Here is a 17,369-nt window from a genome sequence, read left to right as displayed (position 1 = left end):
AAACTTCACAAGGCCCATCACATAATTCAAAGTAATTGTGAGCAACAAGTGAATGTTGGTTGATGTGCTGTGGCTTTGAGTCCTGTGATGCAAATGGGAGACCTGTGTTATTCAGGTAGAACAGCTTTATTAATAAAGACTTAACATTAAATAACTTTCAGCCTCCAAAGTGATCATATGCCTGAAGTGAGACAGTCAGACTTACTCAGGAGAGACTTCTGCCTACCACAAAGATTTTTTCATCACATGGCAGTTAATTAATTGTGTCTTAGGGGATTTGGAGACTCCAAGTCTGGAAATGTCTGCAATCAGGTATGAAATCCTCATGACATGGCCATTGCAATACAAAGGATAGTCCTAAACTTCAGCTAACACACGTCCTTAGTTTATAAAAACTTCTGACTCGCCATATTTCAACACAGACAGCAGAATGCAGCTGAGTCATGTGTTATGCAAAGAACCTTTTATTTTCAGTCTGCATCCCCCAACTTTTCTACAGCTTCTGCTGGTTCTCTTTTTCAAACAATGAGAATTTCTCCCTTACCTGCAGGTACCTGGAGACTGGCTACAGCTCTTTATTTCAAGATACCCAGAGGGAGACAACACAAGTATTAGCTCTCCTGCCTCTGTGATTTTCTTAGGGAGCAGATCCAGTTGGTACTTGGCACATCCCTGCCTCCTCCAGTCTGTGCTCTCTCAAATGTCCTGCTTTAACCAAGGTCAAGAGCACCAGGACATTATAGGAGCTACCTCTGCTGGAAATACTCTCAAATCTAAGTGCCACTTCTAGGACGTTTCTGCTTCTAGACAAAGCGTGGACAGCAAAGACAAAGAATGAGGCCCCTTCCAGTAACGGAAGATCCAAGTCCCCTGTCATAGTCAAGGTGACAGAACTTCTTCCAATCCTTAGTGTAGTTGGGGGTCCATGCTGGATCTCAGATGTACAGCCAGGGGAGAGTGAGAGTTTCACTTCCTTAAGGACAGTGTAGCAAGCACTTCTCTGCAAAGAGGTGGAAACCACCTCACCAAGAAAGGAAAACACAACTTCATGATGGACACCCCCAACCTGCTGATGGGGCTTTAAAAAAGGCTCACGGGCAATTGGCACTGCAGCCCACAGGTAGAAGACACTTGTTAACTCTCTGGGGCAATAACAGAGAAGAAAAATGTTGCTAAAAGATCATCAGGTTGTGGGTTTCTCTGACCATACAGGGTGCTTCCCACAGCTTACCTTGCCTGACACAGTCCAGAGGATCTGTGCCCATATAGTCCTGTTACTGGTTGCATGAGCATCAGGGGAACCATTTCTGGCTACACAAACATATACTGGGCCTTCCTCTGGATCTCTTTTTCATTATCTTTTGCCCTAAATGGCTCATCCTATTCTGTGGGGCTGCTAGAGGTTAGAGAGTGTCTCACTTCTCTGAACACAGAGGTCTGGAAAGGTGGTCCACAAATGATAAAGACAATACTCCCAGGAAAAGTACAAATCTTTCTACTGATAAAATTTTGATACAGGCATTCCACAGCATTGTGATACACACATTCCTGAACCTTAACTCTCTATTTGTTGCCATTTCCTTGGGGTCTTCACCGTTCAGTCTCTCTCAGCTTGGCCTCTGTGAGCACTATTAACCCTATTTTAGGAAATCCATTGGCAGGCACAGCTGTTGTGGGATCTCTGTCTGATGACCTTTGGAAAAAGAACTATAAATGCTTGTATACCTGCAGTGTTACCACTGATTTATACAAATAACCTCTTTAACAATACTCAAAATACCTAACACCAAATGCTGCTAACTGAATCAAACAGATCACTGCTCTTTATCTCAATTCATTCCATGTTCAAAAATAACATGTTGCATTCTTATGCTCCTACAATCTAAACCACCAGTGACTGAACAAACAAGTAAGGGAAAAATCAGTTTAAAATGCAGTCTGTACAATGCATGGGTTGTGGGATGGTTTTCTTTTTGCAGTGACTGCCAATACATTTAAATCGAGATTCCTTTAAAATTCAAAATAATAAATAAGATTTAGGAAAGCTGTGATGAGAATCATCATTTTGTATTTGGATCTCTAACAGTAGGCATCTAAACCAACACAGGCTCCCTTGACAGAAGGAGAGATCTTTTTGTCTAGTCCTGAAGGACGATTTGGTAATTTTATTTATACCCACTGCCAATCTATTGACTTTAGGGGGATCCCAGAATCTTAAGCTGGGTAAAAAAACACCATATTGGTATTCTCTACTTGTAACAAAACAGACTTATTTCAGAATTTCTGGAGAACTTCCAGAGAAGATATAAAATATTAATAAAATTATACTCATTGTTTGGGATAGCTGCAACTTCTGTGAAAAAGCTTTTGATGTATTATTAGAGATTTGGCTAAGTTGGAAAGGAGTGGGATCTAAATGTTAGATCTCTTAAGAACTTAAAGGAAGATGATAAAGGATCATGTTGAAGCAGCAGGCTAAAAGGAGTCTGAACACAGAATCAACAACACTGTGGAGTACCTCCACAACATCTTCATTTATAATTTAGTAAATAGAAGAGAGTAGGTAGCAAAATACGCTGAAAAGGTCAAGATGAGAGACACTGTTGACACAGTGAAGTTGAGAATTTCATAAAATGAGACGATCTATCATAATAGTGTACTAGAAGTTGGATCAAGGTCAATAGTAGCAAATGCAAGATCAGGTAATTGAGGACTGTTAAATCTGCAGCTGTGAGCTAAACAAAGTTAGGTGAAAATTACCAAGGAGAAAAAAAAATAAATCAAATGTATTTTGTAGCAGCAGACTCAACATGATAAGAATTGACATTTTTCTAGTATCTTGATCTCAAATATCTATGTTTCATTACATGTCACACATTTAAGAGCATAAAATACTATGAAACCAAGAAAGCCATTAAATCTTTTTGTTAGAGAGTGTTAGGGAGCAGACATACTAAACATTCAGATCATACTGAGCTAGGTCTATTAGTCAAACAAAAGGGCAAGGAAAGGACATGCTTTAACTGGAGCTTTATGAAAGACTTATGGCTTTCGGTAAAATTCCCTGAAGTTGTTTTCTGCAGCATATTTCAAATACATTCAGAGGTGGATCTGACCTCCACAAGTTGATGATACCTCCACTTGGCAGCTGATTGGCTCATCATTCTCAGTCTCTTGAGCAGAAGGGGGAGACTGTACTGTTGCATAGAAAGGTTTTTAATCAAGATGTGCTATCATCCATCTTAATCTTTAATATGCTGGATCAGCTCTTGACTTACGACGAACCTTATTACCAAAAAAAAAAAAAAGTGGTTTCTTCAGAATAGAATAGAAGACACTTCCTTTATAATCGGGTTGTCTACCAAAACAAATTCACCTTCAAGCATGGTGGGAAGTATAATGCTCAAAAAATCAGTGATTTCTTTGCTAGTACCAGCTTTCAAACACATAACAGAAAGGCTTTATGCTTCTCTTCCAGTAATAGTGACCACAGTGACTACCAGAGTTGCTTTAAGCAATGCAGTTCTTGGTCCTATGGGCCTTTCCACTCCTCTTCTTATTGCGGGAAGGGACTGTTGGAGGAGAGGAATCGGAATGGGAAAAATACCAAGCATGGAGAAAAATATACAAGAGCTGAACAGATGCTTTAGTGGTGAAATGGACATTCTTATACCGGATTAGACACTCACTAGATTTGACAGTTTTCCCCAGTTCACCCCAGTTTATAGTTGTATTGTTATGAAGTTCCATGTACCTCAGTTTGTTGTTGACAATTTTTATACTCTCCATATTGTCTTCTTCTCCCCTCACACTTTTCCCGCCAAAACTTGTTTACTCCCTTGTTCTCCCCTGCTCTCCCGCTCCTCTGCACCTGATTGGCTACATTTTGCTGCAGTGCAGAGAGAGCTCCCGTTGGTCCTTTTCCCTGGAGACCCAAAGTAGTCACCCATCTCTCCCTATTCCCCCAATCACTGCTTTCCCTGAGCTGCCCGTCTTTTGCTCCTCCCTAAGCCTAAGTCCACCCCCTGAACCTACCCTATTTAAGTCACTGTTACCCTTAATAAAGTTGGCACTGCTTCCCTCACCTCAACTGTGTCCCGAACCTGATTGCAGTGCCATGTCCCCACTCCCTTTACCCCTGCGAGCCGTGGCAAGGGACGGATGGAGGGAGGCAGCATTAATATTATAAGAAATAATCAGAGGTGTCAGACTGATGGATATGGTCAACCAAAGAGAAAGGATTTCCACAGGTAAGATATTGGTCCTACTTGAGAAAAGTAAAGTGGTAAAATTTGTCAGTTCAGACTTTATTTTCAAATATTGCTGTGTTTTGCATAAGTTGCAGAAATTGTTCAGACTGGATGAACGAGTTCCCATGAGCATTTTTAAACATTCAGCACAAAAATGCCCTTAGGATCCTATGACATACACAGCTGGAAAGCACTTTCCTTCCTTCTGAAAATATTCATCATTACATTTAAAGCAAAATTTGCAGCCAGCTGAGGGGGTGGGATTTGTCTAAACAGGAACTGGAGAACTTGTGGAGGGTCACAGGAGCTGAAGCCTCCTGCATCCACAGCTCCCACCAGCAGCACAGGGTGAGCACAACAAGGGGAGGCATTTTTGATTCAGAATCCATAAAGTCATGTGTCGCCACTGGAAGCTACTGATGACAGAAAAGCTTTAACACTTTCTTTATGGAGTAATAAAGATAAACCTATAAACGCCTTCCACTGGGTATACTTCTGTAGAATTCATGCATTTTTGATGGTATAAAAGATAACTTTTGCATTGTCTTTATGGACTGGTTTCCTAAACACTTCCCAGTAAATTAAATATACTATTACAGGAGAAATCAACCTTTTATAGCTGTGTTATCTAGAGAGAAGCAGCTACAGTTGAACAAGCTATGGTACAGAACTGAAAGTCCAGTCTCTTTCAGTCTATTCCAGTTGTTTTCAATCTGCAATCTTCATTTCCTTGGAAATTTACTGACTACTTTTGGGAAGTTCACAAAAGATGGAAAAGAAAACCTACTTTCAGGCAGTCTATATGGACCCAGAGTCTCCAGAGACAGGAAGTTCCTCAGCCTCTCTGGTCAGCACTGTTTCAGTGTCTGAGCACTCCCTTTATGAAGAATTTTTTTTCCTTATACCTAAGGAAAAATGCAATTTCTTTGCCTTGCCTTTTGTGCCTTTCACTGTGCACCTGCAAGAATAAGGCTCCATCTTCAGTGTAACAACGCAGTAGGCAGCTGAAGAAAGAAATAAGGTTTCCTCTCAGTCTCAGTTTATTAATAAGAGTGAATATATTTCATTTCAGGAGATATCAAATCTATGAATGAAGTTTAAAAGATGTGCTTACTATTACCAATTTATTATGTCCCTAGTCACAAAACTGGTTGTGCACACTATACCAACAAAGTCAATTCTACTGCCTTCATGAATCTGCTGCCCCAGATTCATGAAGTGTGTTGCTTCAGCTCTGATGTATTTTGTGAAAGTATTCTGCCACCTAAAGGAGATATTTCAGAAAATACTTCCTTAAAATGGTTGGCTTTCCATGATGAGTTGAGAATATATATAGTGTTCCCAATTATAATTTTCTAATTAAAAGATTCAGTTTACGTACTCTGAAACTATTTCTCCCCTGAACAGCTACTCCTTTACTTGTTATATTTCATTTCAGTAGGCTTCATGGCCTCAGCCTCTCAGTACCTCATTTCCTCATTTGTTAAATGTAAATGTACTGGAATTAAAATGATATTTGAGATTTTTGTCAATGACTCCTATGACTTCAGAAATTACTGACATTTTTTCAAGGCCTTGGGCTCCCACTGAAAATTAACTTCTCTCATTGCATTTAAAACAAACATCTCCATTCCCTTTGGCATTCTAAAAAATTATGGCTTTGTCCTTAATTAAAAAATGTAGAATTTCTGAGAGGTTGGCTGAAGGGAAAAGGCCAACTTAAAATATGCTGTACCCTGACCCTGAACATGAACGTAGAAATGTACAGATGTAGAAAACTCTTCAGTTTCTTGACAGATGAAGTAGCTCATTAAACCAGCTAATTGATAACAGATCTATTATTCATGCTTCCACCTAATGAGCCAAATATGCTTTGCATTAATTCTATTGCCAGAGCTTCCTTATTCTCAGCAGAAAGCAGTGATATCTATACTTATGTTTGACACAAAATCTTCAAAGTCTGAGGATCAGATATGGCCTTGAAATAAATGAGTTTTTACTCACCAGGTGAGTCCAAATTGCATTTAGTGAAAGGATTTGGGAGTGGGATTTGGGAGAGGGTAGCAATTAAACATATATTTTCTGTCAGCTTTTCCATATTTTCTAATCATTATTAAAAAATAATTTTACAATTTTTTTCTATATCTTCAGATTGGTTGAAATCAACAGTAATTCTTATTGGAATCCAAAGAAAAAACAAATATATGTTTGGATACACTATGTTATTGTCACTGTAGTCTAATATTTATGAATATAATGTTCTCTCAATTTTTTATACATTTGCAAAATCACAAGTCTATGTGATTAAAACTTTCTCAGGAAGAACTGTTTTTCATTCAATATGTGACATAAATTATAGTTCAGCAGAGAAACTGAATTTAATAATTTCTTTTTTTTAGAACACTTTCTAGACTTTTGCATCAGGGCATTAGGCAATTACTTACACTGAGATCCGATTTTCATGCTTGCACGGAAATAAAATTAAAACCTTCCCTTATTTTTATATATATTTAAATAATCAGAGTTCTAAATAAATCTGTGAAACAGCTAAGTGATTGCAAGAATATTTAGCTGTATATAACTCATGTTCTCTCTCCCAGAATCAGTCATCAGTGGTCACATCATCCTGGTGATCCTTGTAGGCACTGCTTTTGCAGTTTTCAGGTTTTGTCTCTATTGTCTTCAGTAAGGCAAAATGAATTCATTTACCCAAGACACTGCTAAGAAAGCCAGCTCATTCTCGTTCATTCATTTAAGAAAAAAACCCTGAGTTGTTGTTCAATATTCATAGAACAGGCACAGGTAGCACAGGTAATTTCAGATTTCTGAGTTCCTTCTTCAGCAAAATACTTAGGATATTTTTTTATTCTCTGGTACATTTTTGCAGTGCAGAGATGAAACTTAGTTTGTATTTTTTGATGATCAAAGCAAAATGTCTACAATAGCATTGAACATCACATTTTTTGAAGGCTTATCAACACTTTGTATTTGTAAAACAATTCTATTTCATGTAGACAAGGCTAAGCTTTTCTTAAAACTGCACCAAAGTTCCTCACTGATTCTTTTAATAATCTATGTTTTGTACATGCTGGTTAATGCTTTCTCTTAAAATCAGGGAAACTATTCTTTGTACCTATATCTCTGTTTCATTTCATTTTTGTGGTGTCATCCATTTAACATGAGGGGAGTGACTACTTTTTCTCTTTTTTAGCATAAATGTATTTTTTTTTCCAAGGAAAATGAACCAAACACTTGGCACACCTTTTTTTTTTTTGCCATTATCACGATGTTACTTTAGAATTTTTTGATTTTGAAGAGGAGTGAGGCAGGAGCATAAAGAAGTCAAGATCTTCTTAAAAAACTGTTTATATTGTACTGACTCCCACCAAGAAAATCCAGTGGCTGAGACCAACTGTGTGAGGATCAACAAGTCCAAATACCAGGTCCCACACTTGGGTCACAGCAACCCCACGTAGCACTACAGGCTGGGGCCGGAATGGCTGGAAAACTGCCTGGTATAAAGGACTTGGGAGTGCTGGTCAACAGCAGCAGAAAATGAGCCAGTGTGTGCCAAGGCAGCCAAGAAGGCCAATGACATCCTGGCTTGTATCAGGAACAGTGTGGCCAGCAGGACCAGGGCAGTGATTGTGCCCTTGTACTCAGCAGTGGTGAGGCCACACCTCAGATCCTGTGTTCAGTTTTGGGCTCCTCATGACAAGAAAGACATTGAGGTGCTGGAGCATGTCCAGATAAGGGCAGCAGAGCCAGGGAAGGGTCTGGAGCACAAGTGTGATATGAAGTGGCTGAGGGAGCTGGGAGTGTTCAGCCTGGAGAAAAGGAGGCTCAGGGGAGATCTTATCACTCTGCAGCTACCCGAAAGGAGGTTTGTAGCCAGGTGGGGGTCAGTCTCTTCTTCCAAGCAGCAAGCCGTAGGACAAGAGGAAATGGCCTCAAATTGTGCCAGGGGAGGTTTAGAATGAATACTAGGAACAATTTCTCAGACAGGTTTATCAAGCATTGGAACAGGCTTTCCAGAGAAATGGTGGAGTTCCATCTCTAGAGATGGTAACAACTGGACATGGCAATCGGTGCTGTGGTCTAATTGACAAGACAGTGTTGAGTCAAGAGTTTGACTTGATGGTCTCAGAGGTCTTTTCCAACCTAATTGATTCTGTGATTCTGTAAATGAATAAACCAGAACAATTTTTGCACAAAAGTGGAAGTACTTGGTAGCAACACTATCTCCACGCAGACATCCTGAAAGATATTTTTTTGTTTGCTTTGCACACAATTTGTGTACCGCTAAGAAATTAACATCAGTTTCATAAAGGTCAGATTAATCTTCAGACTGCTGCTCTCCAAATGAGATAATAAATACTTTTGATGCTGAACAAATGCAAAGGATCTTATATAGGTTCCTGAGGAAGTGTCAACAAATACGCAATGCAATTATCATTTGAATCACAGAATCACAGAATATCCTGAGTTGGAATGGACCCACAAGGACCATTGAAATCCAACTCCTGGCCATGCACAGGGCAGCCCAAGAGTCACACCATGTGCCTGAGAACATTGTCCAAATGCCTCTTCAACTCTGTCAGACTTGGTGCTATGACTACTTCTCTGGGGAGTCTGTTCCAGTGCCCAACCACCTTTTGGGTGAAGAATCTTTTCCTAAGATCCAACCTAAACTTCCCCTGACACAGCTCCAGGCCATTCCCTCCAATCCTGTCACTGGTCACCACAGAAAAGAGATCAGTGCCAGTCCCTTCTCTTCCTCTCACGAGGAAGTTGTAACTGCAATGAGGTCTCCCCTCAATTTCCACTTCTCCAGCCTAAACAAACTAAGTGACCTCAGCTGCTCCTTGTATGGCTTCCCCTCTAGGCCCTTCCCCATCTCAGTAGCCCACATTTGGAAACTTTATAAAAGCTTTCTTTCTTTCTTTAAATTGTGGCTCCCAAAACTACGCACACCACTTGTGGTGAGGCCGGTACCTAATTGATAGGCACGTGTTTCTGGGGCAACCTGAATTCTTTCAGAACATCTGAAAGTTCAGGTATTGCTCAATGTCACCACATCAACTTTTAGAAGCAAGATTTCTACATTTGCTGCTTGCAACAGAGAGTGGTACAGAGGAGTCCTGACAGGAGCAGGCTCATTAGTGGTCAGACTGAGTTGCAGACTATACCAATCAGTTGTTTCTTCCTGATGAGGTCTGAAATATTTGGGAACTGAGATTTTTTAATCAATGTTTATCAATGTTAATTATTTGAAATAAAAAAACTTTCAAGTCCCATTATTTATATTTGGAATCTTATATTCATACTAATGTCTCTTTAAACACCTGTCTGCATCTACTCTGGTGTAGAAATTTTTCACAAAGCTGCATTCAGTAAGATGCTAAAACTGAGTGGAAGTGATATAAGGAAACCAAGTGAAAGAAAAGCTAAACTGACTACCAGGAAACTCTCCCTGTCAGTGAGGGTGAGGAGGGGTCTGTGGATAAACAGCAAGAGAATAGTGGAGGTTTCATCACAAATCCTGGTGAAAAGAGGAATGAATTAAATGATAGAACTGTGAAAAAAACCTTGTATTTTAAGAGTGATCACTTAGTTCTTTTCTTTTTCTACAGGCCAAACTCTGATATCTTTTGAAGTAAATGCCATGCTATTGTCCATGGGAGTCTTGCTTGTGTTTTACCTTATGATTTTACAGACCCAATTCTCCATGGGCATAAATGAGCATAATTACTGTTGACATCAATGAGGTGAGACCTAACACAGTGCATGGCTTAATTGGATGATGAGATTTGCATTTCTCATGTATGCAAGCACTGCTCAGTGGCACACAAGTGTGCTTAGAATACTATCAAGCATTAACCTTCGATTTGCGTGTCTAATGCCTACAGTGTCTATAATAAATGGTTGTACATTCACAACTAAAATTGGAGCCAGCTCAGATACTGATGATTTTTTATTTATTTATTTTCAGATTTTTGCAAGGACAGGAAAAATATTTGCCTATTAGGTGTTCTGTACTACAGATAGACCAAGCCCCCCTGTCTATGAATATCCTACAATATCTAGGAGTATCTTAAAACCTCACAATCCTTTTCACTTTTACCCTGGATATCACTCATGACTTGAATTCCCTCAAATCCCAGTAGGAGCCATAGAAAGAAAGGCAAGAAATTTGCATTGCTCAACCGTGAAGTGTGCAGATTAACTACATAAATAGAAATATTTGCAAGTCATAGTTGTCATTTTTTCTGGAAGGCACAGCTGTCTGCTTAACCCGTCACAGCAGAGATTGTGAGCCCTGTCTGTATAAAAAAGACAAATGTAAAAATAACCATGAGTCTTCTAGCAAAAAAATCACTGTGGCAGAAAGAGCACAGTGCAGTCAAAGAGATGGATAATTGCTCAGGTCACTGCTTTTCTGCTCATTATAAATCAAAGCCAAGAGGAAGCCCTGTCTGGCCTTTCTGTGCAGTCCATGGCTATGTTTACTCAGCTTTGTGTCGCCTCTGTTCCTTAGCATACAATTCCAGCTATAACACAGCACAGTCCGGAAAGTACAAGGGCAGCAGCAGAACGACTCAGCTCCCAGCTAGAATGAAATCATAAAACATTGCTTTGCAGCTCTTGCACTGTCTGCTGGCCCTTGTGAAGTCTGACTGCCCATTCATCTCGTGAGCTGCTTTTGCAAAGCTCGGATAAAGCTGGGCATGCTGCTGTTATGGTATTGCATGTTGTCACATAAATTGGCACATAAAGAAGGGCTGATGGCTGTAGTGATAGGAAGATCAGCTGGAAGGAAAAACCAATTCAGACTGAGCTCTGATCAGATAGCATATTCTCTCAGCCTCTAACAGGACCTCTCCGAGAAGGGAAAACAGGTATTAGTGACCACTCCACATGCCTTTCCAACATGACATGAAGCATGAGATGAAGCAGACTCTGAAAATTGTATTCCCTACAGTCGGTGGCTGGTGGAAGCTGGAGTTGCATGTCATGGGCGCAGCATTTTAGTGTCACTTGCTGATCACCACCCTTCTGGATGCTCCTTGGCATCTCTGAGGAATGTGCATGTATGAAAGTGTGACCCTTGTTGAGACAAAAACAGGAGAAATGCAGATATTTTTTCCAGACCCCTGAGCTTCTCAGCTGGGATTGTTTCACCTGCATCCTTAGTTTGCTGGTGATCACATTTATGGCAGAGCTTCTCTGAGCTGAGCCTGCTACAAGCTGCTGGTGAGAGTCCTAGCCCAGAGAACCAACAGAGTCATGGCATAAGGAAATGAAGAGAAGACTGTGAGCCTTTAAAATCTCACAGAGTTAAGTGATTTGTCCATGCTTACATGAAAAGTTTGAGGCAGAGCTAATGTGATCCAGAACTTCTCCATCCTGGCCCGCTGTCTCCCAGTGTAACTGTTCTTTGCTCTATTGAATGCACTGAGGAGAATAATCTGTTATCCTGATTTCTGAGTCCATCAGTGCTGGATGTCTTTGCCTGGAACATCCACTTTATCTGTCCATGTAGGAGCTGATCTATGAACTGGGGACATAAAATTCTAAGCCTGCTAATTGCAGATTCATTGTCCTTTGCTGGAGTTGTCTATGTCATTGTACGACTGCTAAGCATAGATAAGAGAGAAATAATGGATCTGGGTCCTAATAATGCAGGCATCCTGGACCAAAAACCCACAAAACCATATTTTATTTTCAGTTTAAATAAGTATTGTGAATGCTTCTGTATCTCAGTATTGCCCAGAAGTGACCAGGTACCCTCATGGGCCCTGAGAAACAGCCCTGTTGCACAGTATTGGCAGACATTTACAGACATGCAGATACTATTGAAGGCACTGGTGATTTAACATTTGAAAGAGAGGTTCATGGGTCCTGGGTGGGGACTACCAGTTCTTGTACTGCTATTTCAGGACAGTGTTAGGTGTCTAAACTCCATCATGTAATCTGAGGCAAAAGCAAAAAACGACAATGACGAAACAGAGGCGAAGGAAGAAACGTGAGCCTTGTTATAATTCTTTTTATTTCTAGGTATATTTCTGATACTGTGTTTAGTTTTATTGAATAAGGATACATTCATGCTCCCACAAATGAAATTACGGCAGTGCTGTTAAAACAATTTATATCTCTCTTGTAGCAGTTGCGTTTGTCGTAACTATTTTTCCTTCTTAAGGATGACAGTTAGATATTTTAATATCCTTATCCTGATGTTTTCTTAATAAGGTTGCAAACAAACTTTCTGTGGAACATTCCATAAAGCTTAATTTTCTGTCGTCCTTTCTGTGAAGCCAAACATTTCTGCAAAACCAAATTTTTGCTTGACTACAAAATTCCAACATGTCTTTAATGCCTTTCAGACTTTTGAAAGACTAATTTTCTGATGATTTCTCTGTTGTAGACTTGCATTCAGCTCCTGCTTGGTATTGATATCATTATAGTGTAAACTGAGCAATGACTGTAATCAAAGTTTCAGTGTTTTCCCCCGAACACAGCAGGTTGCTATGTGGGTGGCAGCAGGGCAAGGAGAGTCTGCAGGAATGTTTTTTTTGGGGGGACTTACTGTTGTCAGCAAAGATTTAGCCTGGGGGCTGTATTGACAGAAAAAGAAGCTGAACACAATAAATTGAAGAATGAACTGTATTTTCACAAGCTGCTCTCTGTTGGCCACAGAGAATTTCATGCTAAATATCTGCTGTTATCAAGTCACTGAGCCCAACAGCTCCTTTCTGCAAGTCTTCTTTCAATTACAAATATGTTTCCCCTTACAGTAGTAAAGTTGAGTTCAGTGTCTTTACTGTCTTTGATGTCATTTTAACTCCCACAGACCTGGATGAATATATTATTCTTATAACTCAGAATCGATCCATTTGGGATTCACAAGTCACAGAAGTAACAATATTTTGAACAGAGTAAGATTCACTGACAAAATAATACCCAGATACTTCTTTTATTTAATGGCAGGTGCAATTCTGCAAGGTTATTTCTTTACCACTAACCTGCTGGAATGCTTTCTGCTAGTTTTAAAAATATATGAAGTACCATGACAGCCTGTTACCTTTTAAGTGCTCCACAGCGCTAACAGAAAACTCCCAATTCCTACATAATGCTGAGAATGTGTTCCAGATTTATGACTAATGACAGAGTGTTTACTGTTCTCAGTATTGAGGATAAAGTTTTCACTCCCTCTTTCCAGTCTGTGAGAGCAATGCCTGCACTACATGTCAAACATAAAATCAGATCCTCACCTGAATCTAAGCGAGTTCAATGGACACGTTGCACTTCTCAAGCTCTGGCTTTTGTGGATCCATCTCCAACCAAGCTTTGGCACAGGCATATCCATATGCTCAGAGTGCTTTGTGCTGCAAGAGGCTGACTTTACTGCACAGGCTGTATAGTCAGTGATTATATCAGTAAATTAGATAGAGCTGGGGAATGTTCTTGGTCATGGCAATGTGATAGACTGTACTGTGAGACTGTTTGAACAGTCCCTGGTGCAATTTTAGCTTGTGCCTGTTAGCAGTCTCCCAAAAGCTCCAGAGCACTGTCTGCAAGTTAAAGCAATCCTGGGATTACTCCCAGTACATGATGTGTATGGAGCCACTCTGCCTTGGAGGCTGCAAGGGTTTATTAAAACACATGCCAGTTGGCTTCAGTGCCTAGGAGTGTTTCTAGGCACATTCAGCTCTAAGTTCAAACACTGCCATAGGGCATCCTCAGTAGACACATATTAACTACAAAGAGTACAGCTCTAGACCTTCTGTCCCTCATTCAAACTGGCCATTTTACCCAGGGCTCAGAGAGACCAGGCTTTCTGTCTTCATTGTCTCTTGTGGGAAGTGTCTTGGCCAACTGTAAGATCCTTGTCAGTTTTTCTAATGCCTTCTTACAGTTGTGAAAGTCATCCCAAAAGATTTGGTCACAGACACCAATGCAAACAGCACCAGTAAGCATCCTGACTTATTAACATTCAACAGGAAGCAACGTGGTAGACATAAATCAGCTGGGCTGGATTTACAATTTGATATGCCAGCACCTTGCATGAAGTCTCAGTGGCAGCAAATCAAACTGAAGCCAAATCAAGAATCTTCATTGCTGACCAACAGTCTCAATGTGAGTATCTGTCTCATGGCAGAACTGGAAAAGGAAACATCTGTATTGTCACAGGGGCTGATAAGTTCAACAAGTTCAATGGTTCACACAAGAGAAAAAATCCTTCTTAAGGAAACCAGAAGCAGAAACTTCTAATTCATTCTGGCAATTAAATCTAATTTTTTAATCTCTGCTATTATCAATTATTTTTACACACCAGTAGATTTCCCAGTTAAACATAGCATCATTTTCCTCTGCTTAACTTATTTTCTCCTTAATTATTTCTAAAGAAAGAAACTACAACATACATAAAAATGAAGTTAAAGCATGGATGCTGGTGGACAAGATCTGGCTTGAGGTTAATCCTGCATGGATAAAAGTGTGAGATATTGTTCACCTCTGCAAGCAATGGAAGGGGAAAAAAAGATGGCCTGAGCCAAAGTGGAGTTAAACTAATAAAACAATAATGGAGAACCTAGGAGTAAAAGGTATGAAATGAGTATTAGTAACTCCAGTGAGTGAAAAATATCAAAAGGTATTAAAATGAGGGTTCTGGCTTCTGTCATTCATGAAGACCAAGATTATCATATGAATGTTAAATCAGAAAAGCCAGACCCCATAGGAAAAGAGTAACACAGGAGTGGGCTATTCAGCTGGGAGGGGAACAGGGGTCAATGTGGAATATAAGGTGGAGCAAGTGATGAGGTGATGGTTGTTTGAGGAGTCCCTGTTGAGCAGTGTGACATCTGATCCCTGAAGTGGATTAAGGAAATAGAGCTCTGATTTGCCCATATCATGTGTCTGCCTTGTTTCCTCAGGCAGGGGCACCTGGGGTGCTTTCCTTGGCACAGACTGAGGGATACCATGGAGAAGATGGAGAATGGACCAAGCATCCCAACATCCAACATCTGAACAATGTGCTGAGTGCAAGGACAGGCACAATGTTATTCAGAAATTCTGGGCAGAACTCAGTGCAATTGGCTGAACTAAACTGCAGTGCATTCTAATTAACATTACTGGGGACAAAATTGGTCTGGTTTTAGCAGATTGGGTCTTCTAAAATAGTTTTGATTTCCAGTGGGAACAAAAACATGGGCAAAGAAAAGTAGATTGTCTACCTAGGCCAAATAAAAGACAAGGTAAAACCTAAATGGTACATTCTCTCTTTTGTTAAATAAGATTTTACTTACAGAGTACATACACACTTCTTGATGCATCAAGAGCTGTTCAAGAATAGAAAGTACACAAGTACACTGAAGTGAAATCTCCGATTTGAGTTGTTTTTGTGCTGCAGGCAATGAGATTTGGAGCTGTGCCATATAATTCAGCGCACAACTACTAAACCTGTGGTATTAGCTCATAGAAACAGAAGCTGGAAAAGACTCAAGCTCTGTAGATCTGCCTCAGAACAAGGCATTACCCATGTTATCAACAACCCCACAGCTCAAACCAAATAAAACACCATGGAGCACTGTCATCCAAGACTAATACACATAAGGAAATTCTTCCAAGATTTTTTTTTTTGTTTAGTTGGGGGTTTTTTTGTTTGGTTTCATTTGGTTTGCTGTTTTGTTTGTTTGAATAAGAGGAATCATAGAATCACAGAATGTCCTGAGTTGGAAGGGACCCACAAGGATCATGAAGTTCCTGACTCTGCACAGGAAAACACCAGGATACTGGGCCTTTGTCAATTCCACACTACAAGTGAGCCAGAGAAATGATTTTCCACTGCCTACATCTGACATAGAGAATGGGATTTGATTTGAGATTAATTTAACTGCCTTTGCAGGTATTTACCTGTGTGCTGCTTGAGTAGGGTCAGTGGAGATGACCAGTTTAGTGCCAGAGCATAACATTTCAGTGACCTTGGAGGTTTTGCAAGCTGTGTTGGTTGGCCTCCAGCTATTGCTCCAGAAGAGCACAGATATCCTAAAGATTCAGTAACATATTTACCATCTCCCTATGGTTGTGCCTGCACCCTCAGGCATTCCAGATGCCAGCAGACACATGACATTCTGCACAAAAAGTCTACCTGAAGATAACCTGAACAGCTTTGTAGGCTTCATCAGCTTTAGGGACTGGATCTCCATGGGAGCCTGGACTCTAGGCACATACTGCTCCCTTTTTTCTGTCAAGCAATAAACAAGCAACATCTAAACCTCCCTCAGGTAGCCAAGACATCCACATGGGAATTAGGACTTCCTCAAGGCCTATAGGTGACTCATACTTTCTTGAAGCTGGGACAGCCTACAGAATCCCAAAGGACACAAGAAGCCCATAATTAGGCAACTCAGTTGAACTTCCTTTGATGATCACATACAATGAAATGTTTCAGCTGGAACAAGAGAAGACCGTGTTGTTCCCAGTTGCATTACAGAGGTAAAGGCAGACGTTGTAGCACTAAACCTGCATTATATGGGAAAACTGTGGTTTAAACATGTCTTAAAATGGCTTTTGGTGGTCCTCTTTGCAAACACATGCTTCTTCCTCCCAGCACCCCCCATGTTATCCATGCAGGAATGTCCTGCATAGCCCCCGTGTTATCCATGCAGGAATGTCCTGGGAAGGTGTCCTGAGCCCTTCCTGTGATTGGGTGTTCCTGTAAACCCCTTGAGACTTCTAATTGGTTACTCTGTGAATCTTCCTAAACCCTATAAATGTAACATCCCCCACAATAAACTCGCTCTTGCCTCCTCTCCACACCCAGTGTCCTGTGACCTGTCTCCCTGCCGGCCATGGGGCCACGTGCGGGGCGGGAGGGGGGAGCACCTCTCCCCTCCAGGCTCAGGGCCTGAAAAAACCCCTGAGAAACCCCTGGAGCTCCCTTTCCCCATCCTTCAAAGCGTCACAATGGTTCTTCAGATGGAAACAGAACTAGAACTGGGCCGCCCCACGCCGTGGGTGGGGAAAGGGATCCAGAACTAGACGTAAAATGTATTTTTACTAACTTTTAAAATGGCTGATTCTGTGACTTTGGATAGACTATTCACATTAGAGAATTAA

This window comes from Corapipo altera, unplaced genomic scaffold (genome assembly GCF_003945725.1).
Source record: "Corapipo altera isolate COAL_440 unplaced genomic scaffold, ASM394572v1 51, whole genome shotgun sequence".
Taxonomy (NCBI): Eukaryota; Metazoa; Chordata; class Aves; order Passeriformes; family Pipridae; genus Corapipo; species Corapipo altera.
This window is presented reverse-complemented; position numbering follows the sequence as displayed.